The sequence below is a fragment of the Pithys albifrons genome, chromosome 4, assembly GCF_047495875.1.
Source record: "Pithys albifrons albifrons isolate INPA30051 chromosome 4, PitAlb_v1, whole genome shotgun sequence".
Classification (NCBI taxonomy): domain Eukaryota; kingdom Metazoa; phylum Chordata; class Aves; order Passeriformes; family Thamnophilidae; genus Pithys; species Pithys albifrons.
The window spans coordinates 14,207,965-14,234,329 of record NC_092461.1 but is presented as its reverse complement, the minus strand read 5'-3'; the positions used below and the strand labels follow the sequence as shown (position 1 = coordinate 14,234,329).

At 45.4% G+C, this 26,365-nt stretch overlaps 1 protein-coding gene across 1 annotated transcript in view; it reads right to left on the bottom strand.

The window, feature by feature from the left end:
* The window catches only part of RNF152 (ring finger protein 152), a 44,940-nt gene extending 35,338 nt beyond the window's left edge, over positions 1-9,602 (bottom strand). The window contains exon 1 of the mRNA XM_071552991.1: positions 9,502-9,602. The gene's annotated coding sequence lies outside the window, so the exon portion shown is untranslated. The remainder of the gene's footprint in view (positions 1-9,501) is intronic.
* Between the last annotated feature and the right edge of the window lie 16,763 nt (positions 9,603-26,365).

Below are 26,365 nucleotides of genomic sequence, written 5' to 3'. Positions count from 1 at the left end.
AGTAGCTGCTTCTTTCCTAGGGAAGCGATGGCAATTTATGGTGCCTCAAGATCTGCCTAAACATGCCTTACTTCAAAAGAAAATCACACATACAAGATACAGAGAACATGGTTGTGTCAGGGATTAACTGAAGCCTAGCCAAGCTCAGACCAAATCACAAGCATGCAGGCTTCACCCCTCCCTTCCAGGCTGGATATGGCTAGGCTAATGATGTGCAATCTTTTTCTGGATTCGGGTTTGTTGTTTTTTCTCCCAAAAAACCTTTTCCCTCCCACTGTAAGATGTGTAGATCTCTACACTGATACAAGGCATTTCTCCCAGTAACCTTCCACAGACTAGACAATGTCCTTGGATCTCCAAGTATCTTCAGACAAGAGCAGAAGACCAGCCCCGTTCTTCTTTTAATGGTCTCTCCTTTTCAAATGTGTGAAGTTCAAGAACCAAATACTAGCTCTTGGACTTACACACAGTGGCAATGCAAGGAGAAAAACATGTTGGTGCCAGTTTTTAGCATCTGGCTTATTAATTATTTTGTAAGGGTGCACAATCTGTTGAGTCATCTGAATCTTTTTAAGATGTGACACTATTTTATGAATCTAGTTTGACATGATTTATAGCAATCATGGCCACGATTTACATCACAAACTCCCAAGAACACAAGTCTGACTTTTAAATCACTGTCATCCCAACTGTTTCACTGCAGACCAGCCTGGTCTGTTCCAAACCAGATTTTGTTGGCAACCATCTTTTCTTTGCTGGTACGTCCACTTTTCCTCATCTAGTTTGATGAAACAAAAATGTCCAAAGCACATAAAGCCAATTTTTATGCTCATTTGAACACAACCACAAATGTCTACTTCACCCTCTCTTGCCACTGCATGAGGTTTATATTAACCACCACTACCCTCCTCTGAATAAAGATGTAGGAAGAAACTCTGAATAAAGCTGTAGGAAGAAACTCCCTGTAAATTAGTCAGAAGACAGACATAGAGACATCTAACAACTTGCTGGGACTACAGAGATAACTTCTCTGGAAAGTGGCCAAGTTGCGCCAATCTGCATTTCAGCTGGAAGCCCGGTCTCTAAAACTTGCACACTTTCTTGCACTACCATGTTGTTATTCACTTCCAGAAAATAAAAAAGCACGAGCAACCAGTGTTCCTCAGTATGAACTGATGTAATTTCACTACCATATTCAACCCCATAGAAGCTGAGATCAAGCAAGACTGCATACAACAAAACACTGAGAAACAGGGCAGAACACAGCATATTCTTTAGATAAATACTATTTATATAGAGTTAGCCTAAAACAGCCATTTACCCATTGTTTGATCTCAGAGGATGCCCACACTAATGACTCTGGTCTAAAAGTAGGACAAATCTTCTAAAATGCTTCATTGAAAGCTATTGGGCTGGTCTTTACTAGAGTTTGAACAAGTGAATATTGCAGATCTAAAGTGGAATCAAGATTCTATACAACTCTGCCAAGGTATCTAGATCTAGAACCTCTGGAAATTGATAGGTGGCACCAGAAGTAACAGGCTACATCAATGATACCCAAAAACATGGGAGAGAAGCAGATGGCATTCTTAGGGAAGCACTGGAAGAGAAGGGAAGGGCAGAGACAGTGGAGTTTAAGAGGATGAGAAACTGAGTTGCCACAGGGGGAAGAGTAGGACAGATACAGGCAAGTCAGACAGGACTTGGGAAACACCAGAGCTCTGGTCCCCACCCTCTGCAAAGCGAAGGAATTTAGGGCTACTCTACAGGCGTGCAGACACTAACAGCTGAGGCCAGTTGTCCTTGTGCTTCCAGAAGATGAACTGCTGCATCATGTCATGTACTCTGGGACAAGTGAAAAATAAAACCACCCCCAAATATCTCTTTGAGACAGCCAAAATTCCAGGTTTATTTGCTCTTTGACTCCATTCCTCAGCTATGAAAACCAAAACAGTACTTGTACCTGAATGTCCCCTCCTGAAGAAGCAGAATAAGCAGTACTGTTTGGTTCAAGGTAGGGGTGGGGTGTAAAATAAATAGATGTGGAGACACACGCAGAAAGTAAGTGTGGGGAAGAGAAAATTAATTATGCAGCAATTACCTATATAAGTGAAAGAGAGACACTGTGTAGGAGAAAAATGATGCAATTACAGAATTAAAGATTGTATCATAATGCACATGCAAAGGGGAGTTCTGCAACGTTAGTCCTGGCACTTCATTGCTTTTGTGCACCTGATTTTGTAATGGCATTGTTTGCCTGATGTCATTATTTTGTAAGCAATTTAAATCCAACACAATTATGCATTCATAAGTTTATATCTTTTCATCATTAATAACGTGGAAAAAGTGGCAGACTCTGATCCCGACATGACTGATGCTTTCAGCAGATGGCTGTGAACAAAACTCCCTTTCTTCTACCTTTATTTGAGGTAAAGAGCAGGGAGAAGAGAGGGAGGCTTTATATTTAAACTTCAATTCCAATGCACAAACATTTGGTGACTTTTAAGTTATTTTGGAGGAGGAAAACAAGATGAACATCAATCAACTACTCTGAAATGAATTGCCAAGAATCAGATTTTAATAACAGGAGCACTAAGCACCTGATATGCTTTGTCCAAGGTTAGAAGGAAAGCTTTCGAGGCCTGGATCCCAAATGACCCCACTAACAGCTTTCTGCCCAAGCTACCAGATCCCTCCTACTGCCACATTAAGTTGCTTGCTTAATTATTGCTGCTAACTTCAGGTCAGGGAAGAAGCCCATCATCTCCAGGTTATGTTTGTTGGTGAATGCAGTCAGCAAGCAACTTCAGGCAGTGTGTCACATAAAATACAACTGCAAGCAAATACTACAGTTACATGTGTTCATCCTGGATGATAATTGTTATATTGGGTCTTTTAATTAAGTAAATTACCCTGCACACCCTGGACTTCAGGCAAATTGCCAACACATTTCTCAGCATCAGACAAGACTGGGGTTCACCCTGCTTCACGAGGGTAAGCAGCTACAATAGCAACAATCTAACTTGTTTTATTTGCAGATGGTGTTAGCTGACAAGAGGCAGTGCATCTTGACAGCATGCTCCCTATGCATGCTTCATGCTTTTTAAAGTCTTACTTGCCTTTGTATGCCCTCACTTGCTAACACACATCCAACTTTCCTTTTTTACCTTGTCTAACAGGTGCTGGCAGCTACTACCACAAGCTTTTACATGCTCTTTTGTTCCTAAACAAGCTTCACTTCCATCTTTCCCCATCTTCAGGGAGAGGACCCTGCAAAACCTGGACCTATCAAGTCCCTGAGGTGCAAGCAGTGTCCCAGGCTCTCAGACCACACCATCAAATTCCAGTGCACATTTTCTGGGAAAACTCTGCCATGGAAAAGTCCATTGTGGGAATGAAAGCATTGCAATGCTGCCCTCCTGGTATGCAGCCTGCTCACTTCACTTTAAAAGCTAGCAGAGAAAGCACTGCACCATAACAAAAAATATCTAGTTAGCATAATACATACAAATACAAATATTTGTACAATACAAAACAGGCACAGATGATACTGCAGCAGTTTACCCCACAATTGCCTGCTTCAGGATTTCTGACACGACAGCCTGGGGGACTGGCACCATCGGAGCAGAGATCTGCACAGGATGTCTTCTCCAAGCCCAAGAGTCCATTCTTACCTACCACAGTCATCTACCATGCCAGTGGTCTGAGTTGGTGCCCATAGAGATGAAAGGAAGCAAGAGATATTCTCCTTCACTAAGTGACACTTCTCTGATAATGCAGAGACTCACACTTAAATGCCAGAGGTTCCCAGGCAGAGTTTGTGTGTGGGGAGAGGGAAGAATATCCCCTTTTGCCTGGTTGGCATGACTTGGTATTCCACATCCTCCATAACCCATGATAGGCCCAGCTTCATAGTTCCTCCCTTCATCTCACCTTAACAGATATGTCTGGTTTTAGCTGCATCACAGGTGTTAAAGGTTCAAACGCAGGCAGGTGGTGTTGGGGAGTCCCTCAGAGAATTTTTCTCACCCTACCAACACAAAGGTTTGTGCTTGGAGTGCCAGGACTGAGGACAAAAGGGGGGGAGGTTGAGGGGGGAAGGGAGGGGGAGGTTGAGAGGGGGAGGGAGGGGGAGAGGGGGAGTCCCCACATGAGTGTCCCCTCTTGTCTGTGCCTCACTGGGAAAAGACCGAGAATTCACCTCACAGCCAGCTGAGGGGTGACACTGACACTGTCCATAAATATAACTGCTCCAGAAGGAACCTACCGTTTGGGGGTTGTTCTCTTCTGTTTTTACATTTGGTGCTGGGGGAGTAGTTTGCTCTGGTCTGTTTACAGTTATATCTATATCTACATATATATATAGTAGTTAAGAACAGTTATGCTTCTTATATCCATTTTCTAATTAAAGTTCCTTTCTCTTAAATTTAATAAGGAGTGACATGATTATTGAGGAGGAATCCTCTCCTCTGGTTTTTGGTAAACATTTGGTTTTCCCTCAAACTAAGACAACAGGCTGTCTGAGCAGGAATGTCATATGGGTGTTTGAGACTCACCTTGGCCCTCTAAAGTGTCACGTAATATTTTGACATTAGAGTGACACTAGTGATCTATGCCCCAGGAAAACAGGCATATATTATCTGAACACGAGCAGCAACAAAGAGAGTATCAAAGCACAGACTGGCTGAAGAATTGCATGTGCATCCCACAAATGCTCTTTTTAACACCTCTGACACTCCAGTTTCTAATGTCAATGCTTGTCTTCTCCTTCAGTCCAGGTCTGCAAGAAATGTGCCCGCTGCATCCAGCACAGCTACACGGTCTAGCAAAGACAAGGCCTGGGTAAGGTCAAGTCTGCTTTCTTAGTACAACATTGCCCAGATTTTCGATGCAGACCACCCAAGACACCCATGCCAGACCAGCTGCATCTATACTGGGATGCTTAGCAACACAGACCCATGTCCCTGACATCTTACGGCACCACATCAGCCCAAGTGAAAACCTGCCTAAAGTTAACTATGAGGAGGGGGTTGTATGGGAATCAGGGGCTGTATTCACTTACAGAAGCTATTTTGGGAAAAACACATGGCACTGAGTATGATCAGTGTCAAATTATTATTAAATTCCACAGGATGATGCTGGTGAACACCCAGATTATCATGCTGTCATTGTACATGTGCAAGTTTGTGCATAAGTCCTACCCAGGATGTACATTCCCATCTGCTCTGATGCTCACCTCTGTTCAGCCCAAGGTGTCCTGGAGGTCAAAGAAAGCAGCTATTGCTGTCAGCCTGCAAGCCTTTCTAAATCTCAAGTGACTTTAGCTTGACAAAAAGGGTAGCCATGCTGCAAGAAAGAGTAACAAATGGCATCCATCTATGGGAGATGTGCCCTCTGCCCTCCTGCCCCTCTGCTGCAGCCACTGCAACTCCTCTGATGTTATCTCACAGCTACCCCTACTCTGGAGACCATGAACACCCAGCAAATTGGTCAGAGCTACAGAGGTGCTGTTTGTTTGACTACCACACATGCAACGCCTGGCTAGGCAGCTGATACTAGGCAGATCAGAGAATAGCTGTAAACAGTCTAGTTTTTGTCAGAGAGAGCACTGCCTTTAAGATTTCCCAGCCAGCCACCAATCTTAACAAACACAAGTGGGAAATTAGAGATCTTTCCGACTCTCAATCATTGGTGCAACCTGGTTGAAACGGGCCAAAAGGGAGACAAAAGTGCTCATTTCCTGGGAAAACTAAGTTAAAATGAAATAAAATAAAACTAGACAAAAACTATGATGTGTTTGATTAGTGGTGTTTCCATGTTCTGCTATGGTCCAGAAACACCTTGCTCAGTCAAGCCTGGGAGCTGCACAGCACACACTGCAGTTCAGCTCTGTAATTGCCCAGCTGTTTCGCATCTGGAGCAGGAAGGGGCAAACTGCAAATTCATTTACATTTGGGGGTTACTCTGGAGGAGGAATTTCTGCAGTAGCAAGATAGGACAGGGCAAGGGGATTTGCATCTGTAAGGGGTGAAATCCCTTGCCAAGGCTAAAGGACTATTACTCAGCTCTAAGTATGAAAGCAGCTGGAGCTACTCTCTCCCTCACAAGCACCAAATCTGGAAATGAACTCATCCCAGAGACTTCAGCACCCTTCTCCTTGCTATTCCCAGCATCCCTCAGCCCATGCTTCTCATGCTTGGCCACCAAGGGTACCTGTGAGACCGGGGGCAGCTCTGCTGTGGTCATACCAGCAAATGCTGAGCCCTTGCCAGTCCAGGACATAGGAAGATGTTGCACTGCTGACAGCTGTAAGGGTTTCCTCTAACTGTGCTCAGTTGCATGGATCATGCTACAGAGCTACATCAGTTGTGGACTCTGCTCCTTTTGCAGAGAATGGTACAGCAGTAGAAAACAGCATCAACAAAGCAAGCCTGCAGCTTCACACAGACTCAGAAACAGCTGTGGAATTTCTCTAGAACTGTTTTATGTAAAGGGGAGGAAACACCAGCCTCCAATCTCACTTCCAGCCCACCTGCCCACCCGATAGAGGCAAAGTATAAGAACAGGAGAGAATTTAAGGCATGCCAAGACCTCACGCTCTGGAAACTGGTTTCCCACATGCTTCACAAAAAGAAAGCACTCACGCCCAAAATCTACTGCTTTGAACTCAGATTGCACACGACTTATTTAGCTGAATAACCACGCTCAAGTCAGTGAAATTACTTGCCTGAATATCTTGATGTACAGAAGGGCTGCAGAGCTGGCTGACAAACACAGGTACAAAAAAGGCAATGTAAGAACTCTTTTTAAAAAGGCTGGAGTCTTAGGCCAGATCCCAAAGTCAAGAGCCCTGTGGTTAAAGCTATAAATCACCGGGTCTTTGATAGAGTCACATCAACTGATCAGGGCATCATCTAGGTCCACATACACCTCTAGATCCATATCCTCTAATCTTCTAAGCACCATCAACTGACTGGGGTCACAGTCTGAAAAATATTTCACTTACTTAGAAAACTAAATTCTGCTTGAAAGAATGGCTTGAGCATTTAGGAGTAAAAGTTTCATTAGCTTCCAGCAAGACTTTAGGTGCCAAGCATAAACTAATCCTCCATAAACCTCCAGCAGAGAAGCGCCTCTGCTCCCAAGAACCATTGGTCCCAAACATGGTAAGCTCTTCTGTACAGAACCCACACACAACACCGCATTTGTTCTCAGCCCCATGCAAGTAAAAAACACGTGTAGTTCACACCCTGGAAAGCTTGTGAGAGGCAGCCCTGAGCTTAAAACCTTCACATGCAAGCTTGCTTGTGAGTATCCCTCTCTAATTTCACCAGGAAAACTCACATAACTGAAGTTAAAACTGTGCTGAAGCCTCTGTCAGCTAGACTGCGGCTGATGGAGCTTCTGATCCAGTTCATCAAAGCGTCAAGGTGAGAACCCTGAACTGGAGCGAGCCACAGATATGATAAAAACACATCCATGTATTCTGGCAAAGCTGAAGGCCCAAGTGAGTCATTTGGGGAAGAGTGACCAGCGCCCAGAAGCATTTACCTGCCCATTCCACGAGCACTCTGCTAAGCCACAGCATATCTCTGGATGAGACACTCAGAGTTACTGTATTTGCACATATAATTTAAACACACTATAACAGGGCCAAAGGAGTATTTACTGTCTCTCTGGCATTTCTGATATGGATATTCCACAGCATCGTCCAGTAGACAACATGCATATAAAATTTCCCTCAGGTGTAGCCCAACCAACTTTCCTCCCTCCAGACAAGCAGCAGAAAACAAACATCATTTGCCTTTATCTTTGCATACATGGTCAGCTGCCCAAACCCTCTGACAGACATTCACAGCTTTGAACCAGAGGTTTAGGCTTTTTAACTGTACTGCCAACAGAAGCATGTGCATGGCAGGATTCCATAGAGCTCCATCCCAACTGCCCAAGCACACCAGCGCCACAGCGAGTAACAGCACAAGGCTGTCCCCGCTTTGCACACCTCAGCCGGTGCTACTTTTATGTTTCACCTTTCAGTCAATTACTAACCTGAAATGCAGTCGCATACTGCTACATAGTGAAGAATAGTGTTTTCAGCAGTGTGGGGTTTTTTCCCTTGATTACTATTACTATCATCCCATAGGCTTTACATTACACTCGGTGGGCATTTCAAACAAGCCTATAACCCCACCCTAGGTACAGAAAGGCTGAAAACAGAAGCTTCATAGACATCATAAGTTGGAAGGTTAAATACTTTTCAACAGTCTCAATCAGACACAAAAGCCAAGCATATCTCTATCAAAAGTTCTCTGAAACGTTACCACTAAAAAAAAAATAGCAAACAAAACCAAACCATGGGCCATACTGGTGAGGAAGAGTTTTAGTGAGGAAACAAGAAGAGTGGTTTGTTTACAGTTTAATTAAAGGGACCTTATCAAAAGCCTGTTTGCTTTTTAAAAAATGTTTTAAGACACCTATTACACACACACTCTTAATGCCTCCCTGGCTAGCAGCCTGGTGTACATATCCTATACGTATTCACATTTCAGGAGAGGCAGAGCTGTCCCCGGAGAAGTCCCTCCGCCGGACGGCGTGTCGGAACAAAGCGCTCAGGTGACGGATGTCGCCAGGGTCCGTAAATCACATTTCTGGCACCTCGACCTCAGCCAGGAGACAGCACCTAACGCCGTCAGGAACTCTGACCGCTGCTGGTCTGCAGAGCGGGGATCCTACCTGGGCAGGGGGCTTCACGCCTCTCCTTCTCGCTGGCTAAAGAAATGATTTTAAGCCGTTTTCTAAAAAGCCCAGCGAGATGTCTGACACTTAATGAAAGCACGCGACTAACTACGTATCTTCTCCGCTAACTGCTGGCATAAGGAAGAGAGCGGAAAAAAATCAACCAAAATACAAAACGAGCAAAAAGTAAACAACAACAACAAAAAAAAAACCAACGCAAAACCATCACCAAACCTCCCAGAGAAACAAAGAACCCCATCAAACCCCGTCTCTAAGTTATCTGGATTTACTTGCTCGCGAAGCACACGGATAACCCTTCTCCGCTTGGAACAGCGCTGGCGAGATGCAGGCACGACCCCGCCGGGTTCCGAAGTACCGTGAGTGCCCCGGCACCCTCCCGGGACGCGGCGGGCAGCAGGCGGCCCCGAGTGCTGTTCGGTCGGTCACCTGCACCGCGCATCGCCACCGCAGCACCCGCGGCAGCAGCGCAGCCCTGCTCTGCCCGCAGACAGCCGAGCGCTGCGGGGCCGTCCAGGACAAGCGCTTACGAAACCCGCGTCTCCCCCTCGGCCGGGCGGGAAGAAAGGAAAAGAGAGAGGCGTGGCGGGGGACATCCGCGCTCGCGGCGGCCCCGGTCCCCGCCGGGAAGAGGAGGAGGGAGAGGCGCCCCCGCCGCTGGATCCACCGCACGCGTGCATCGCCCACCGCATCAGGGGAGCAGGCCAAAGAGCGAGCCCCGCCGGCGAGAAGCGGGGAGCCACTGACCTTGCCGCCATCGGCCGCCGCCGCAGTGCCTGCCTGCGGGGTAGCAGCCCAGCGCCCACCGCCACAGCTGGCGCCTTCGCCCCGGCAACCGGCGCCGCCCCCCGCCCCGCCGGAGTGCGGGGCCGAGAGAGGCGGGGCCGAGGCGGCAGGAGCGTCGGAGCCGCCCCGCTTCCCGGTGCGCCCCAGCCCGCCCCAGCCCGGGCCGGCCACTGGCGGCGAACGAGGGTAAGCGGGGTTGCTCGGCTGCGCCGGGACCCCCGCGAGCAGCCCGGGCAGGGAGAGGCGGCCTCGCAGCAGTGAGGGCAGCGGCAGCCGCGGGCAGTCCGTGCCTTGCACGGTACGACTCGGCCCTGGCAGCAGAGAGAGGAAACGTGGTTCTCGGGGAGCTCCTCAGTGCAGGGGATGGGCTCTGCGGGCTTAAGCAGCAGCTTGTTCTGCCACCTGGACCAAGGTGAGCGACGACTGCACCTGAGTGTACTCTCCAAAGGGGCAGCTGGCGGAGCAGCTCCTGTTCCCGCACACCCACCAGACCTGTCCCCGACAGGTCCGTGGGGCTGCTAAAGACTCCCTGCAAGGCAGGTTCTCGGGCTCAGCTAACTGGTGCCTTGAGCCATGAAGACCATCAGTCTCAGCTGGGGGCTTAAAGCTGTATTACTAGTGCGCATTAAAGTAACAGGTATATGTGACGTCTTCCCACAGCAGACCCACGGCTGGGCTAAGGCATAAGGCCTCCTTTTTATCCATTGCACCAAGGCCTACGCCTACTACAGAGCATAGGATCACGGATTCGTTTCTGCCTTGCCTGCAGAGAAAACAATCTTATTTCCATCAGCTGTAAAAGTAAAAAATGCGTATGTACCTCCTAGTGTCTCACACGGGATTCAGTAATGGCAAGCAGCAAGAAATACAAATTGCAAGAGTCTTTCACTCCTTATTGACTCGTCTTTTTGCAGGGGCAGCGTTGTTTTATGGCGAACAGTTGCAAGTGGTGTGAATGCAGACCTTTAAGTGCCAGGTTTTGTTAGAACAGTCCTCTCCTCCCCAGTTCCTGTGGCTCCACACTGAAAGTGTTGCCTATGGAGGAGTAAGACCTCTATAAAAATCACAAAAGTCTACTTGGTTTCCTCCCCTTCCTTTCCACCCTCTTCACTGCAGTGGGGCTATTTGCAGAATAAGGTCTCCAGCAAGCCAGGCTCACCACTGGAGAGAGTGCATTCACCAGTACAAGTCCCAGTTCTGCCATAAATATTTAACACTCAATTAGCATTCTCAGAATGGAACGTTTGAAGCAGATTTTTGCATCCCACGGTGTTTCTTAGTTCAAAACTTCTAATGAAATAATTGAGATAACACAGAAGAAGTCAAATAGGTCAAATTTTAGCCACCAGTTTGAGACTGGTTGCCTCTTCATGTCCATCTCCAAAGTATTAGTCAGTACTATCCCGACTTCTCACAATGTGTTTTACACCACAGACATCATTTTAGTGCATACAGCTGACTTTGGCTTCTCTGCTGATCTGCTGCAAGGACTGTGTGAAAGCTTTCACTGCTCTCCCTTTCCCCACCACCACCCAGCCGAGTAATCTGAAGAACACCCAAATTGTTTCTCATGAGGCATCCCTTAGCTGGGCAGGGGTCCTGCCATTCTTCCCTCTGCTCTCTGGGATGGGACATGACCCATGGTAGCTGCCATGACCCACACCTTCCCACCCTGGCCACTCCAGATTCTACAGATTTTGTTGAGAAAAAGCCTTTCTGATGCTGGGGAATAGGGCTGCATGTTGTTTTTACACTATAAGAAGATCCATATGACAAATTCACATCAAGTTTTTGTGTAACATCCTGTTTTTGAAGAGACACACGAAGTCTGGGAGGCACGATTCCTTACATGCTGCTGTGCACCATATCCCTACCCTTCCTTAGATCAGTTCCTCCTTTCTTCCTTAGAAAACAAGTGGCAGCTGATGCCTACAGTGCTATGGTACCAGAACTCCATGGACACAGGAGAGGAAGATTCATTACAAAATAGAACCACATGTCCCTCCAACTGTGCACTAGCCAGCACTGCTGCTAATAATGTCCAGCAGAGAGGCAAGGGAACTACACAGATGTAGAGAAAGATCACCCATTCCTGAGATGGATCGTGCAAGGCAGTGTTTAAGAGGATTGACACAACGACTCTGTTAATTACATTGCTGTTGTTGCTGCTGTGATTGTGTCATTACATCAGAGTTTAGCCAGCTCAGCTGAAACCCATACACCCCCCCATGGGTTAAGCAGACAGCAAAGAATTAAGTATTTCAGATCCCACATGCAAATACAAGATAGAGTGGCTAACTCAAATTTCAGCAACTCACTCCCTCTACTGAATGGATTAAAGTTAACGTATGTGCACAGCTCCTGGCAGAATTGCTACCAGAGGTGCATCAGACAAGGGGAACTGGAAAAGAAGAGTAATTACTCCCAAGAGGATCCATGGATTGCCACCACTGTCCCCCAGGCTGCACCTGTTATGAGGCCTGGAAGTCTCTGGGGAAGAAATCTTGAAAAGTTTCCAGCAATAGGCTTGAAAAAAAAGAAAGATAAATAGATTGCAGCTTGAGATTTCTCCACACAGTTTATTTAGATAAAACTTTTCATGAGGACATGGTTTTATAAAAGACAGCAAGTTATTTGGTACTGCCCTTTTCAGTTCCTACCCAATAAAAAAGGCTCAAAAGTGCTCATCCAGTGCCAGAGACATGGAAGGACAGAGGGAAGGACAGTCCTGCACTCTGCCATGCAAAGGCAGCTATGTTTTTCTGCCCTTTGCTATTCTCTCACCAGTCTAGTTGGATCAGGGAACTTTTTTTTTCCTATCTGGATTTTTCTAATAATTTTTATTAGCACATCATATCTAACAGTCAATTAAGACAAATTGCTGTCAGACACATTCACTCAAGCACAACTAGTACTGCTGAGATGCAGACCCCATCATTCAGAGAAATAATAGGTGTAATCCCTACAGTAGCTGGGGTAGCACTGAGATACCATAACAAAGGTAACTAACTCATAGTGTCTCCATTATGATGACCTAAGGGACCTGTACTACACAACAGATACATATAAAGACCTCAGCATCAATCTTTCAGTTCTAGGAGCAAGACACAAAATAATCATAAAACTGAATGGGAGCTTGTGAGCATTTTAAAAATAATCAGCACATGGGAGATCCATTCCTTTCCATATCTGAGCCAACTTTAAGTCTGGAGACTTTAATCATATTCCCAAGGTTTACTCTGTTACTAAGACAGCTTTTTATCCCAATTTCCTAGAGAAACAAAGTTTATATCATCACATTGTCTGTATAGGTTCCTGTCTTCCCGTTTTCTTTTAGCTGCTTTGGAAACCATGTGCCAAGCTGTCAGAGAAGGAGTAATCAGGAGCAGAAATGTCCCTAATGTTTTTTGGGTTTTTTAAATCACTCATGGGACAAAGGAAAAAATCTTCTTTGAACCCTCCCCAAACAAGAGGCAGGGAGGGCCTAGAACTTTTCCATTCAGTCCAGCAGCCAGCAAGCACATATGCATGAGACAGCAGAACCTAACCAAACTTCGTGATTTCCCCTGCTCATGTAACATCTTTCAGTGGAAAAAAAAATATTTCTATGGTCTCAGACCTCTGGGACTAAATGGGGGAAATTATATTAACCATTAAAATCGCTGCTGAATCAGGGCCTGTTAAACCTCACGCCTTGCACAAAACTTTTGCAGAAGGCTGTTGCCTAAAACTGTGAGGCAAAAGTACAGCCCATAGCGGTTAAAAAAGTATTGGGGGAAAAAAGTTCAAGCCCCACTGATCACAGGTAATTGTCACTTTTCATAGGGATACCCTGTGATAATATTAAAATGAACATTTTGGCTCATTGAAATCTGTCAGGCTCATATACATTACCTTGTTCTCTTCTATCAAACTCTGGTTTATTGTATGCTTTAACAGATTCAGCAGAATGCATATTTTTACGGATCACTAACCTGAAAATGGACATGTAAGAAAGATGCATATTTGCGGTAACTCCATTTAAGAAATTGCTTCAAACCCCCAGTCTCTCTCTCTCAAAAAAAAAAAAAAGAAAAAAAACCCCAAAAATTAAAAACAAAACAAAACAAAAAATAATACAAAAACAAACATCAAAATCCCACAAAAAAACACTTTTTAGTTAAGAGGAGAGGCCTTGCCCCTGTGCTAACATTAAAGGCCTCAAGCAGGAGAAGATGGTCAATGTGCTTACCACAGGAAAGCAACAAGTTCTCTATTCATCTGTATGCTATTTAGGCCACTTTCTGTCCTTGGGTTGGGTACAGAAATTTGACCAATAATTTTCTCCTGAAAGTGATAGTTTGTAAATGCTTATCTATTAACTATAACCTTAAAAATTAATCATAGAACCATAGAATGGCTTGGGTTGGAGGGTATTATCTAGTTCCAAACCCACTGCTGTGGGCAGGGACACCTTTCACTAGACCAGGTTGCTCAGAGCTCCATCTAGTCTGGCTTTGAACACTTCCAGCAATGGGGCATTCACAGGTTCTCTGGTCAGACTGTTCCAGTGCCTCACCACTCTAACAGCAAAGAACTGCCTCCTAGTGTCTAATCTAAACCCACTCTCTCTCAATTTGAACCCATTCCCCCTTGTTCTGTCACTACATGCTCTCAAAAAGTCCCTCTCCATCTTTTTGTAGGCTCCCTTCAGGTACTAGAAGGCTGCAATTAGATCACCCTGAGGTCTTCTCTTTTCCAGGCTGAACAAGTCCAATTTTCTTAGCCTGCATTCTCAGGTGCATTAACATCTCTATAAGTACAAAATGTAGGGAAGTTGCTCCTTCACTGTAGCTGACTGCCTTTACACCCAAAGAGGAATTCGTCTGGAGGTGATTCAGAGCAGAAATCCATACTCTGAGTCTCCTGCCTAGGCTAATCTCCCTCCCTAGATAAGACAGGGAAAAAGCTTCCTGCATTGAAATTTAGTACCCACAGATAGGCAGTGCAAACTGCCCCCTGAGGCTCCTAATCCTGGAGAGCACCTTGGTCTGCTGACACATCCCTTTGCTTTCCGGAAAAAAAAGCCCAGACTAGTCTCAGTGAGACCCCTTGGAGAAGGCACAAACCCTGTATCCCACCAACAAGGGTGCCACCTACTACACTGTGTCACCACCAGCCTCTCAGCAGCCTGTGAAGGATGTGCCTGAGATGTGCCAGCCTGTTACTCTGGCCACTGGCCCATCTTGTCACAGCATGGCTGAGGTGGGAGAGGACCTCTGAAGATCCTCCTATCCAACCCCCTGCTCAAATCGAGGTCAGCAACAGTCAGGCATTCAGAGCTGTGTCCTGCTGGGTTTTGAGCATTTGGTGCCAATGCAGGGAGCTGGATAAACACACCAGCAGTGCCAACACAATGGTTACTGTCTGTACAGTCCTTGATATTGTCTCTGCTGCTGCAACTGTCAGGAAATGAAAGAGGCAGGGGGAAGTGTTTACAAGCTCTGGCAATTATCTCCAGAGCTGCACTTTTATCTCCCATTATCCCATCACAAGGCCATATTTAGAAAAATACACTGATCTGAATCAAATCTTTGGTTTTAACTGTACCAAGTCATGCCTGTATCTTCTCAAAAAATTAATAGTTTGCTGTATATTAAACAAAAGAGAAAACATCTATGTGAAAAACATTCTCATATCAGTGAATTTCAATTACCAGAACTTGATTATTTAAAAAACAAACCTCTTCTGTTATCCAAAGCAAAGCTGAATTTGTTGCTGGGCTTTAACTATATTAAAAGTCCATTAGTTAGACAGCCCCTCAACCATCCATGTTAATTCATTCTCCTCTGAAGTAGACAAGGTTTAAGAGAATTACAGTTCTTGTATACAAACAGCACCACAAATAAATGACATGGACATATGTCATCATAATTTACTTTTATTTTACGTTTGGGGTCAGGAAGTCAGTGATGCAGCACACAAGTCTCCATGGTTGTGCCAGGAGGCACCAAGAAGAGCATTGCTAGAAACATCCCACTCAGTCCCTGCAGCCATAGACCAGAGCAGTCTCCACAGACTCCACAGAGATGACCAGCCAAACTTAGAAGCCTCTGCCAAGTGTGTGTAAACTGTGGTTTTCTAAGGGTTTATCAGTTAGCTGAATGTAGGTGTTTTTCACAGAAGCCAGAGTTGAGTTGCATCACTTTTCTTGACTATTGCACTTTGGAAGGGATATCACCAGGCAGTGATAATGTTAATAATCTAGTTCCATGCATGCAATGTCATTATGTCTTTCACAAGAAGCTGTTGTGGGAAAAAAATTTCATAGAAAGAGCTGAACAGCCAGAGACACCCCTGCAGAATCAGACTGAAATATTCATCTGGGCACAGAAAATGTTAACCAAAAGATTAAGGTTTCAACAAGTTACAGAATATGCAAATTAAAAAAAGGTGGTGCAACTCAACTCTGACATTAATTAAAGTGAACAGAGTAGGAGAAAGGTTATTTTCTTTAGCCTAGCAGAAGTACCATATATATTACCCTTAGGTTAGTAATAGTCCACAGTTCACATTACGGACCTTGAGAACATGAAAGTGCACTGTGTAAACACTCTAAATATAGTTCATTAGGACCAAACAGCCACCAGGTTCAGGGTGCTTCATGCCCTGTGATTGGTGTTATAAACCCTATGGTTACCACAGGCCTAACCCCCATTCCATGTCCAAAAAGGAAAGTCCAGCAATCACCAAGACAGGTCCCCTCATCATGTACTTTAGCAGAGAAAATATAGCAAGGTGTGTAAATTGCTATGCTTATGCAGATTGTTTGCTTGACTTGTTTACACTATACCTTTGCAAACCACTGGCTCATCTTGCCAGCTCTTACCTGCAGGAGAAGCACTGAAGCATCAGCAGTTGAGTAACTTCACTCACAGTGCTAACAGGATTAGGACCAAGGGCTGGAATTTCAGTGTTGAATCCAAAGCATGCATAATAAAACAAGCACACTGGGATATTTATTGTGCTCAGTGCTAACATGGCAGTGACTGCGCTTCATCCTAACACTTACTGAAAATTACCTCATTTATAATTAACACTACAGCTGCAGATTCCCCACCATTTACAATGAATTAAGTAACAACGCTCCTAAGACACCATGGATTTCCTGGGATAAACAGTATGACTAGTTAAATACATGAATATATGAAGTAAATATTATTTTTATTATTATTGGGGCTTCTGAAAATAAGAGCCTGACAGAGGGGATAGCATTGCTGGTAGCCAGGAAATACATTAAAAAAAATGCTGTCCCTGCCAGAGGTGCCAGGTCAAAATGCTCTGGTTGAGGCTATCCTCGCACAGCCTTTCATTCAGGGACTCATCCTGCAGTCCTTGCACCTCTGGAAGAAGCTTGGGGGACTTCAGTTTTGTCTAATTTGAAATCCACTTATGCAAGCAAATGTCTTCAGGACAGACCTGACAAGGCAGGGACATTCAAACCTGTGTCACCATGTCCAAAGTGTGGTGGACTATAGTTGTTACTGTATGTCCTTATGGGCTTTTCTGCCTCTTGCCTTGCTGAATACAAGATGATTCTGAGAGCTTTTCAGATCTCACCAGCTAGGAAGCCATTGGGGCTGCAGCAGTGCAGATGTCCTGCCACTGTGGCCCCCAGCAACATGACAGAGCTATATCTGTTCTACTGCAGCAGTGGGAAAGCTTTAAAACACTTGTTTTTCTCAGCCTCACTCAGTTAGTATGTGTTTTTCCAAACAACCTGCTTACTGTCTGAGACAATAAGCATATTATTAAGTTCATAGATCCACCTCATTAATACTCACCCTCCTAGAGCTCCAGTCAAGTGTACGCATGTTTTCCAGCACAGCGCCACTTACATCTCATGTAAGATTGCTACCTGAAAAGAAGTGCAGAAGTTCCTAGTTCAGATCTGTGGGCTGTAAGACTTGCCTAGATCCATGTCAAATGTCAGTCCTGTGATGTGTCAGCTCTTACACATGCCTCTAATTTTTTAAGAAGAGTCGTTTAGAACTTCATTTTCACATCTTCCTTAAAGGAGCACAGACCTCCTTAGAGATGTGGCTGAAGGGCAAAAACCTGCCTAAGTCACTTTTCTAAAGTCAGGTGGGACTAAGGCCCTTAAATCACTAGCAACCTTTTGAAAAATTTACTGTGTCACTGTTTAGACTGATAAAAATTACCCGTGAGTAAGGCTTTTCTTTTATAGTATTTTTAAGGCTTGAAAAAGGCTTCCCCTTACTCAGGGGAAGAATTAAAGGGACTAAAGGCTGTTTCTCAACTTCACAACTTTCCCATTGATTAAATCACTCAGCAAGTCAGATTCTCTGAAGAGGCCAGTGGGTACTGATGGATATGAGTCTCAGGGGTGTGAGCCTTGCAAGACCACACCAACTTGCATTAAAGTGAGTGGCGGAGTTTCCACTAACTACAACAGGATTTGGAAGGTCCCCTAATGAAGTTGTTCTACATCTGTTAGAGCTGACATTCCTGCCCACCTGTCTACAAGGAGTGAGCACAGTGCATACAAGGAGAGACACAGGAAGAGGAAGTAGATTACATCTCTCCTTTTTGCAAGGAAAGTTAGCCTGATTCTTATTTATTTCATACCACTGTCCATATTTCAATGTTAATAATGGACCATCCTGCAAAAGGAGCTCATGGGAGCCTACAAAGCTGCCAAGTTTCCACAAGGGAGGCCTGGCGGGAAGCTGCCCAAGGCAAAAGGGGGCCTTGGAGAGTGTTTTTTTTTAATTGAAGTGTTCAAAACTGTTTTGCACATTCATCACCCTCAAATAGTAGTGCTTGGCTGCTCTCCATGGGACAGGGGAATGTGCAGCAATGGGACTCTTCGCAGCTGCTCGCAAAAAGTAATCCAGAAGGAACATGAGTAAATAAAATACATTTTGCTAGTCCTAATATTACATGGCTTTCTTCATGCTCTCCTCCTAACATTTTACTTCCCTTCCAACCATTTCTGGTTTTAGTTTTTTTCATGCGTTGAACGCTTCCTATCCCTTTTGCTTTAAGTGCTATGCTGCTGTTTTCACCTTATCTGCAAGTCTTCCCTCTCCATTGCTTCATTATCTATTTATTTCACTCTTTCAGTCTTGTTTAAACTCATTCTGATATAGATCTACAATACTTTGCAGACCTCCAAGCCTCTTTTATCTGATTCTTTTTTCTGCTAACGTTTCCTTTTCATCGTGATCTTCCCAGCTTTTAACAAAGAAAAGCCTTGGACTCCAAACAATTGATTGTGCTCAAATGGCTGAGACATGACTACCCTCTTCTGGAAGTCCCTATCCATCTGCTTGCCACTGACTCAAGTGTAGGAACCCAGCCAAGCGGACTCAGATCAATGCAGGGAAAGGTCCTGTGTGAGAGAAGCAACAGGAAAATATACCCTTGTGTTTAGATCAAACTTTCTACTGGATAAGGATATTATTGGGTAAGTTCTAACTATAGCAGTCAGCACATGCTAGGCAACTCATCAGTAAACAACTATGAGTTTGGTTAAAATCTGCAGACTCTGACTCAAATCCTGTAGCACTGGTATCTAAAATAAAATGTGGCAAATGAACATGAAGAAAATATTTTTATAGGCAGAGCTTTCCAAAGCATGATTCAGCTATGTGTGACAGAGCTCAATTACAGCTAAAAGTCAGAAGGGTTTTGCTTTCTCTGAATGCATTTTCACCCCAATGTTGCTAGTGACAGATGAGAGAAAACAGATTCTCTACTCCTTTATAGCAGGAGTGGAAAAATCCAGTGGTCTGCAGGCTCTGAACTCCAGATCAGCATCTTTTAGGCAAATGCCTGAACAGAATTATGAAAGACAAGTCAACTTTACCAAACCTTTCCCCTGCTTGGGATGTCACCTTTCCTAGACATCATAGCTGACTTAAGCAAATCGGGCTACTCTCCACGGGAGACACATTGGCCCAGGTAGTTTCAGTCTTGTTCATTGAAGTCAGGTCAGGCAGCAGAGTTCTTGATGGATTTAATTTTTTCCTTTTCACCTCATGCCCCGTAGTAATTCGTTCTCTGCTGGCTATGAAGTATATTCTTTGGCCTGAACTCTGATTTTAGAAACAGAATTAGAGTTTTGCTGAAGCTAAAGGAACTATATTGATAAAGAAGAGAATAGGGGGAGGGGGCCCCAGTTCAGATGAATTAGTTAAATAAAGTTTCATTTTGCTTTGACGACTTTGTCCCCTCTAAATTTTATTGGTAAATGTGAGCATTTCTCACACTGGTAATCACTTTCCTCATCCTTGACATGTTATAAATAATAGCACCCTGCTCCACCCAGATCCAGCCACAGCCAGCTTGCTCTGTCCTTTAATTTATGTGGAAAACTTTTCTGATGTGTGATGGTGGCTCCAGGAGATTGCCAGGTGGCTTTGGGGGAACTGTTCAAATGGACAAGGAGGACCAAGCTACAAATCAGAGGTGGGAAGGGAGCTGCCTCTGGCCTATTGCTCCTGTTGCTCTCAGTGCAGCCAATCCTTGACTCACATTAAATTATTTTAGATCTCTGAAAAAAACTGCAGTTGCAGGTTGCTGCTTGCCAGAGCCTAATGCCAGGCTCTGTCCAGACATCCTGTATAACAAGAAAGTGCTGATGGCATCATGACAAACCTCTCTAATGGAGCTGATATCATCATGTCTGCAGCTGAAGCACCATCAGTCTCACCAGTGGGTTGGTTCTTGTGGATACCATATTTTAAGGTATAGGGGAGTGCAATGGAACTGCCACAGCATGAAAAATGAAATTTTAAATAGTGACTCTGACTGTCTGTGAGATATGATCTTTTTCTGCTGAGTACATATAGTGCACCACCTCATTTCATTCAACCATCCGTAAGCTTAGGTAAGAAAAGTGTGCTATGGCATAGGGCTCTGCATATGGACTCACCAGTATTTTCTACAGATCTCTCACATGTAGGGGTTTGGGGTTTTTGTTGAGTAGGATCAGAGGGATAGTCTCAGTTTATGGCCCTGGTGATAAGAGCCATGGCTGCTATTGTCCAAGGGTTTCTGTGTGCTTATCAAGATCAATTAACAGCGGCAGTGACCCCACAGTGATGCACCCTCGCCTGCAGAGATTGCTCTGGATGTAGAAGCTGACAGATCTGTTTATCTGCTGATGGCTTAACTACTCTTATTCTGAGTGTACCTCTTTCAGAAAATATCCAGCAGGACAGTCACCCTGGCCAGAGATTTAATTGCTTCTAAACCTTCATCTTTAATGTTGCAATGCTGTAACAGCTGCAGATGACTTTATTAAAAAAAAAAAACAAAAAACAAACACAACTCCAGACCTGTTTCCTTTGCTCTCATCACCACCGTCTTTTCCAAATAATGTCCTGGCGGTCGGGCCAGGTTTCCCGGTGACCACAAAGAAGAGTTGTTTCACTCACTTATGAGTCCTCATCTCTCCTGGCCTCTACCCTCAGGGCACCATGTAAATAGCCTGGGATGTGGCTGGGATGTTCCCTCCAGTGATAGCAATCACCGTCTTTGCTTCCTCATCCTCTCCCTCTTCTGAGTCATCAGGATTCACTCCCTAGTCTTTGTCTCTTGGATGTCATTTGACTATAATCATGTTCCTTGTCTTTCTGCTTTCAACTCTTAGGCCTAGGTCTTTGTTTGTCCCTTGGTCTAGCTTGTCCTTTGTTCAAGGAGCTGCATGCAGATGTCCTGTGATGGTGACAACCTGGGAGGATGAGGATTTTCTCTGTCCTTAGAAGAACAATGCAGAAAAGACAAAATCCTCCATTGTCGTACTTAGCTTTGTCCCATTTATCACCTTTCCTCCACCTGGGAGCTCCCATACCACAGCAGCTGGTAGTGGACCAGAATGGATGGTTTTCTCCAAAACGTAACCAAAGCTCCCCTACTTCGAACGTCCACCATCATAACAGAAATGTTACCAAAGTAAAAAATTTGTATGAAAGGAAAGAAAAACACCAGTGTTGTATTCCATACACAAACAAAGTGCACAGTAAGCAGGCTTTGTTTGCTGCTCCTTCAGCTATCAGCAGGTGACTCAGAGGGGAGTTGGAGGCGTGGCTTGCTCGTTAGCAGGAGAGTGAGAAGGCTTTTAAAACATCTCTAGGGAGCGCAAGCGATGTGGAGCGCGGCAAACAGGCGTGGCACAGCAGTGAGGGCGTGGCACAGCAGTTTGCACGGCAGTTTGAACAGGCAGGGCGAACAGACAAGGCATAAGCCTAGGTATTTCTGCGGCCTTTTTTTTTTTTTCTGACAGCTCAAGGCAGTCATGCCTCCCAAAAAAATGAAAGCTGTTGCTCCTGTTACCAGTAGAGGGGTGTCAATACAGACAGAACCCTCTAAAAAGGATGCAGCCACTCAGGCCTCTGGCTGCATAGACTGTTTGAGCCTGGACCTACTAGCAGAGGACAGTGTGAGAAGCACCTGCATACGATGTCAGCAGGTGAACGATTTGCTGTGTCTGGTGGCAGAGCTAAAGGAAGAGGTGGATAGGCTCAGAAACATAAGGGAGAGTGAAAGGGAAATTGACTGGTGGAGTCACACCCTTTCCACTCCTAAGGAACCCCAGCAGGAGGTGGTGAAGCCCAGCCCCTCCTGCCATCAGGCAGACAGAACAGACCATAGGGTTGGGGACAAATGGAAACAGGTGCCTGGTCGTAGAGGTAAAACCACCCCCTCTCGACCCCTTTCACTTGCCAGGGTGCCCTTAAGAAACAGGTATATGGCCCTGGACTCAGACAGTCTGTTGGAGGACAGTCAGGAGGAGGATCTGTCTACAAGGTCTTCTGGTTACCCCCAGTCTACCGGACGGGTTACAACTACAGGTAAGAGGAAAAAGAGGAGGGTTGTTGTAATCGGTGACTCCCTTTTGAGGGGAACTGAGGGCCCTCTATGTCGGCCAGACCCATCCCACAGGGAAGTTTGCTGCCTTCCCGGGGCCAGGGTGAGGGATATTACCAAAAGACTTCCTAAGCTTATCCAACCCTCAGACTATTACCCGCTGTTGGTTGTCCAGGTTGGAAGTGATGACATTAATAAAAGGAGTACCAGAGTAATTAAAAAAGATTTCAAGGCACTGACTTGATCTCTTCATGGGACAGGAGCACAGGTAGTAATTGCCTCAGTTCCTGTGCTAGCCAGGATGAATGAGGAGAGGTTTAGGAAAGCCCAGCTTACCAATAGGTGGCTTAGGGGATGGTGCTATTGTAAAAATTTTGGATTTTTTGATCATGGGGCAAACTCCGTGTTGCCCAGTCTCGTCAAACCAGATGGGCTTCATTTATCTAGGGAGGGCAAAAGAACTGTAGCCCATAAGTTGGCAGGGTTGGTTAGGAGGGCTTTAAACTAGGTTTGAAGGGGGAAGGGACGGCAACTGGGCTCTCCAGAGATAAGCCTAAGGGCGTAGAGCCTGAGTTGAGAATGAAATCAATGGCCCAGCTGAAGTGCATGTACACCAATGCACGCAGTATGGGAAACAAACAAGAGGAGCCGGAAGCCATAGTGCAGCAGGAAAACTATGACACAGTTGCTGTCACAGAAACGTGGTGGGATGACTCACATGACTGGAGTGCTGCTATGGGGGGCTACAAGCTCTTCAGAATGGACAGGCAGGGAAGGAAAGATGGAGGGGTGGCTTTATATGTTAGAGAGTCTCTTGACTCTGTTGAACTTGAGGTCAGCAGTGACAAGGTTGAGTGCCTGTGGGCCAGAATCAGGGGCAAGGCCAACAAGGCTGACACCCTTGTGGGAGTCTGTTACAGACCACCCAACCAGGATGATGAAGGAGATGAATTATTCTACAAGCAGCTGGCGGATGTCTCAAAATCTCCAGCCCTTGTTCTTGTGGGTGACTTTAACCTGCCAGATATCTGCTGGGAGCTTCATACTGCAGAGAAGAGGCAGTCAAGGAGGTTCCTGGAGTGTATAGAGGATAATTTCCTTCATCAACTGGTAAGTGAGCCTACCAGGGGTAAGGCCCTGCTAGACCTACTGTTTACAAACAGAGAGGGGCTGGTAGGTGATGTAGTGGTTGGAGGTCACCTGGGGCATAGTGACCATGAAATAATAGAATTTTCAGTCCTCAGGGATGTAAGGAGAGCCACCATTAAAACCTCTACTCTGGACTTCCAGAGAGCAGATTTTGGCCTATTCAAAAAACTGATTCAGAGCATACCCTGGGAAACAACCCTTAAAGGCAAGGGGGTCCAGGAGGATTGGACATGTTTTAAGAAGGAAATTTTGAGTGCACAGCAACAGGCTATACCAGTGTGCCGAAAGGCCAATCGGAGGGGAAGATGGCCGGCTTGGTTAAATAGGGAGATTCTGAAAGAAATCAGGGATAAAAAGAAAGTTTACAGACTATGGAAAAAAGGGCTGGCTACTTACGAAGAATTTACAGATAGAGCTAGGTCATGCAGGAAAAAAATTAGGGAAAGAAAAGTGGAATTTGAAGTAAATTTGGCTATTTCAGTTAGGGATAACAAAAAGTCCTTCAATAAATACATTAATAACAAAAGGACAATGGATTAGACCCAGCCAGCATGCATTTAGGAGGGGCAGGTCCTGTCTGACCAACCTGATCTCTTTCTACGATCAGGTGACCCACCTGGTGGATGAGGGGAAGGCTGTGCATGTGGTCTATCTGGACTTCAGCAAGGCCTTTGATACTGTCTCCCATAATATACTCCTGAAAAAGCTGGTAGCCCATGGCTTGGACAAGTGTACCCTCTCCTGGATTAAGAGCTGGCTGGAGGGTCGGGCCCAGAGAGTGCTGGTGAACGGAGCTGCATCCAGCTGGCGGCCAGTCACCAGTGGTGTTCCCCAGGGGTCTGTGTTGGGTCCAGTCCTGTTTAACATTTTTATTGATGATTTAGATGAGGGGTTTGAGTCCATCATCAGCAAATTTGTTGATGACACCAAGCTGGGAGGGAGTGTCAACCTGCTGGAAGGCAGGAGGGCTCTGCAGAGGGATCTGGATAGACTTGAGAGATGGGCTGATTCCAATGGGATGAAGTTCAATAAGGCCAAGTGCCGGGTCCTGCACTTTGGCCACAACCCCCTGCAGCACTACAGGCTGGGCACAGAGTGGCTGGAGAGCAGCCAGGCAGAAAGGGACCTGGGGGTACTAATTGACAGGAAGCTCAACATGAGCCAACAGTGTGCCCAGGTTGGGATCCTGTCCTGTATCAAAAATAGCGTGGCCAGCAAGACCAGGTCATTGATCCTTCCCCTGTACTGTGCGTTGGTGAGGCCACACCTTGAGTATTGTGTTCAGTTCTGGGCCCCTCAGTTCAGAAAGGATATTGAGGTGCTGGAGCGAGTCCAGAGAAGAGCAACAAGGCTGGTGAAGGGACTGGAGCACAAGTCCTATGGGGAGAGGCTGAGGGAGCTGGGGTTGTTTAGCCTGGAGAAGAGAAGGCTCAGAGGTGACCTCAGCACTGTCTAGAACTACCTGAAGGGAAGTTCTAGGCAGGTGGGGGCTGGTCTCTTCTCCCAGGCACTCAGCAATAGGACAAGGGGGCACGGGCTTAAGCTCTGCCAGGGGAAACTTAAGCCGGATATCAGAAAAAAATTCTTTACAGAGAAAGTAATCAGGCATTGGAATGGGCTGCCCAGAGAGGTGGTGGATTCACCATCCCTAGAGATTTTTAAATGCAGATTGGACGTGGCACTGAGTGCCATGATCTAGTAAATGGACTAGAGTTGGACCAAGGGTTGGACTCGATGATCTTGGAGGTCTTTTCCAACCCAGTCGATTCTATGATTCGATTCTAAGCAATTGCTGCCCCATAAAGCGTGTTTAAACCCCTATGTTTTTGAGGCAACAGCTTGGTACTAGCATTGGCTTGTGCAGTAGAACTGCATGCCAATGAACATTCATCACTCTAATTTTATACAGCTGCATTATTTTCACAGTTTATGGCGGCATCATCTCATTTATGAAGTACACACTGCAGTTACTCATATGGCTGTAGCATTTTCAGCACTACAAGTTCCAATTAGTAGCATTATGGAGATAATGTCAAAACAACAGCAGGAGTACACACTATATTGCAGCCATCCAAAACTGACATATGTTTATGTGATAAATACATAGCTTGAATCTGGGTTACTGGTTCTAAAATATTACCAGATACATCAGTTGAAACTCCTTGTCACTGACTCCATTTCAATGACTGTGGCTCCAGGTCTTCATTTACACCTGGGATAATTATGGCATGATCATGGATCACAGAAACACTGTTTCTTCCCTGCCCAGAGACATCATGAGACAAAACACTGATCTGAGCAATCGGGACTCGTATTCACATACAAATGCCTGCTCAGCCCATTGCCCAAGTGGTGTGGTGCCAGAAACTGGCTTTTTCAGACATCTCTGTCCATAACGCTTTCTGTGTCTACTGCCAGCACCATAAATGACTCCCTAATAAGGATCAGTTTTCTAGGGAAAGAGGAATGCTGTTAAGTGGGCAGAATGGGGAGAAGGAGAAAAATTATACAAATTTCATGAGTTGATTGTGCTTGCTGAAAAAGGTGCCAGTTTGCATGTCACTGATTTATTCCTAGTGTATTAGTCATTAGGGAGGGTAAAACCACAGTGACAATGAGAGGCACTATCTAGTCCTGAGATTGCGAACTCTGCTTTACTCAACTACAGTGCTTTCACCAGCATTTGCATGCTAGCAAACTTAGCAAAGAAGTGGCTGCTGTTCAAAGTTATGAGTTCCTCCTGAGCACCCACAGTGCTTCTGAAATGTCGACATTTCATGCAGGTGTTGAGCAGTTGGAA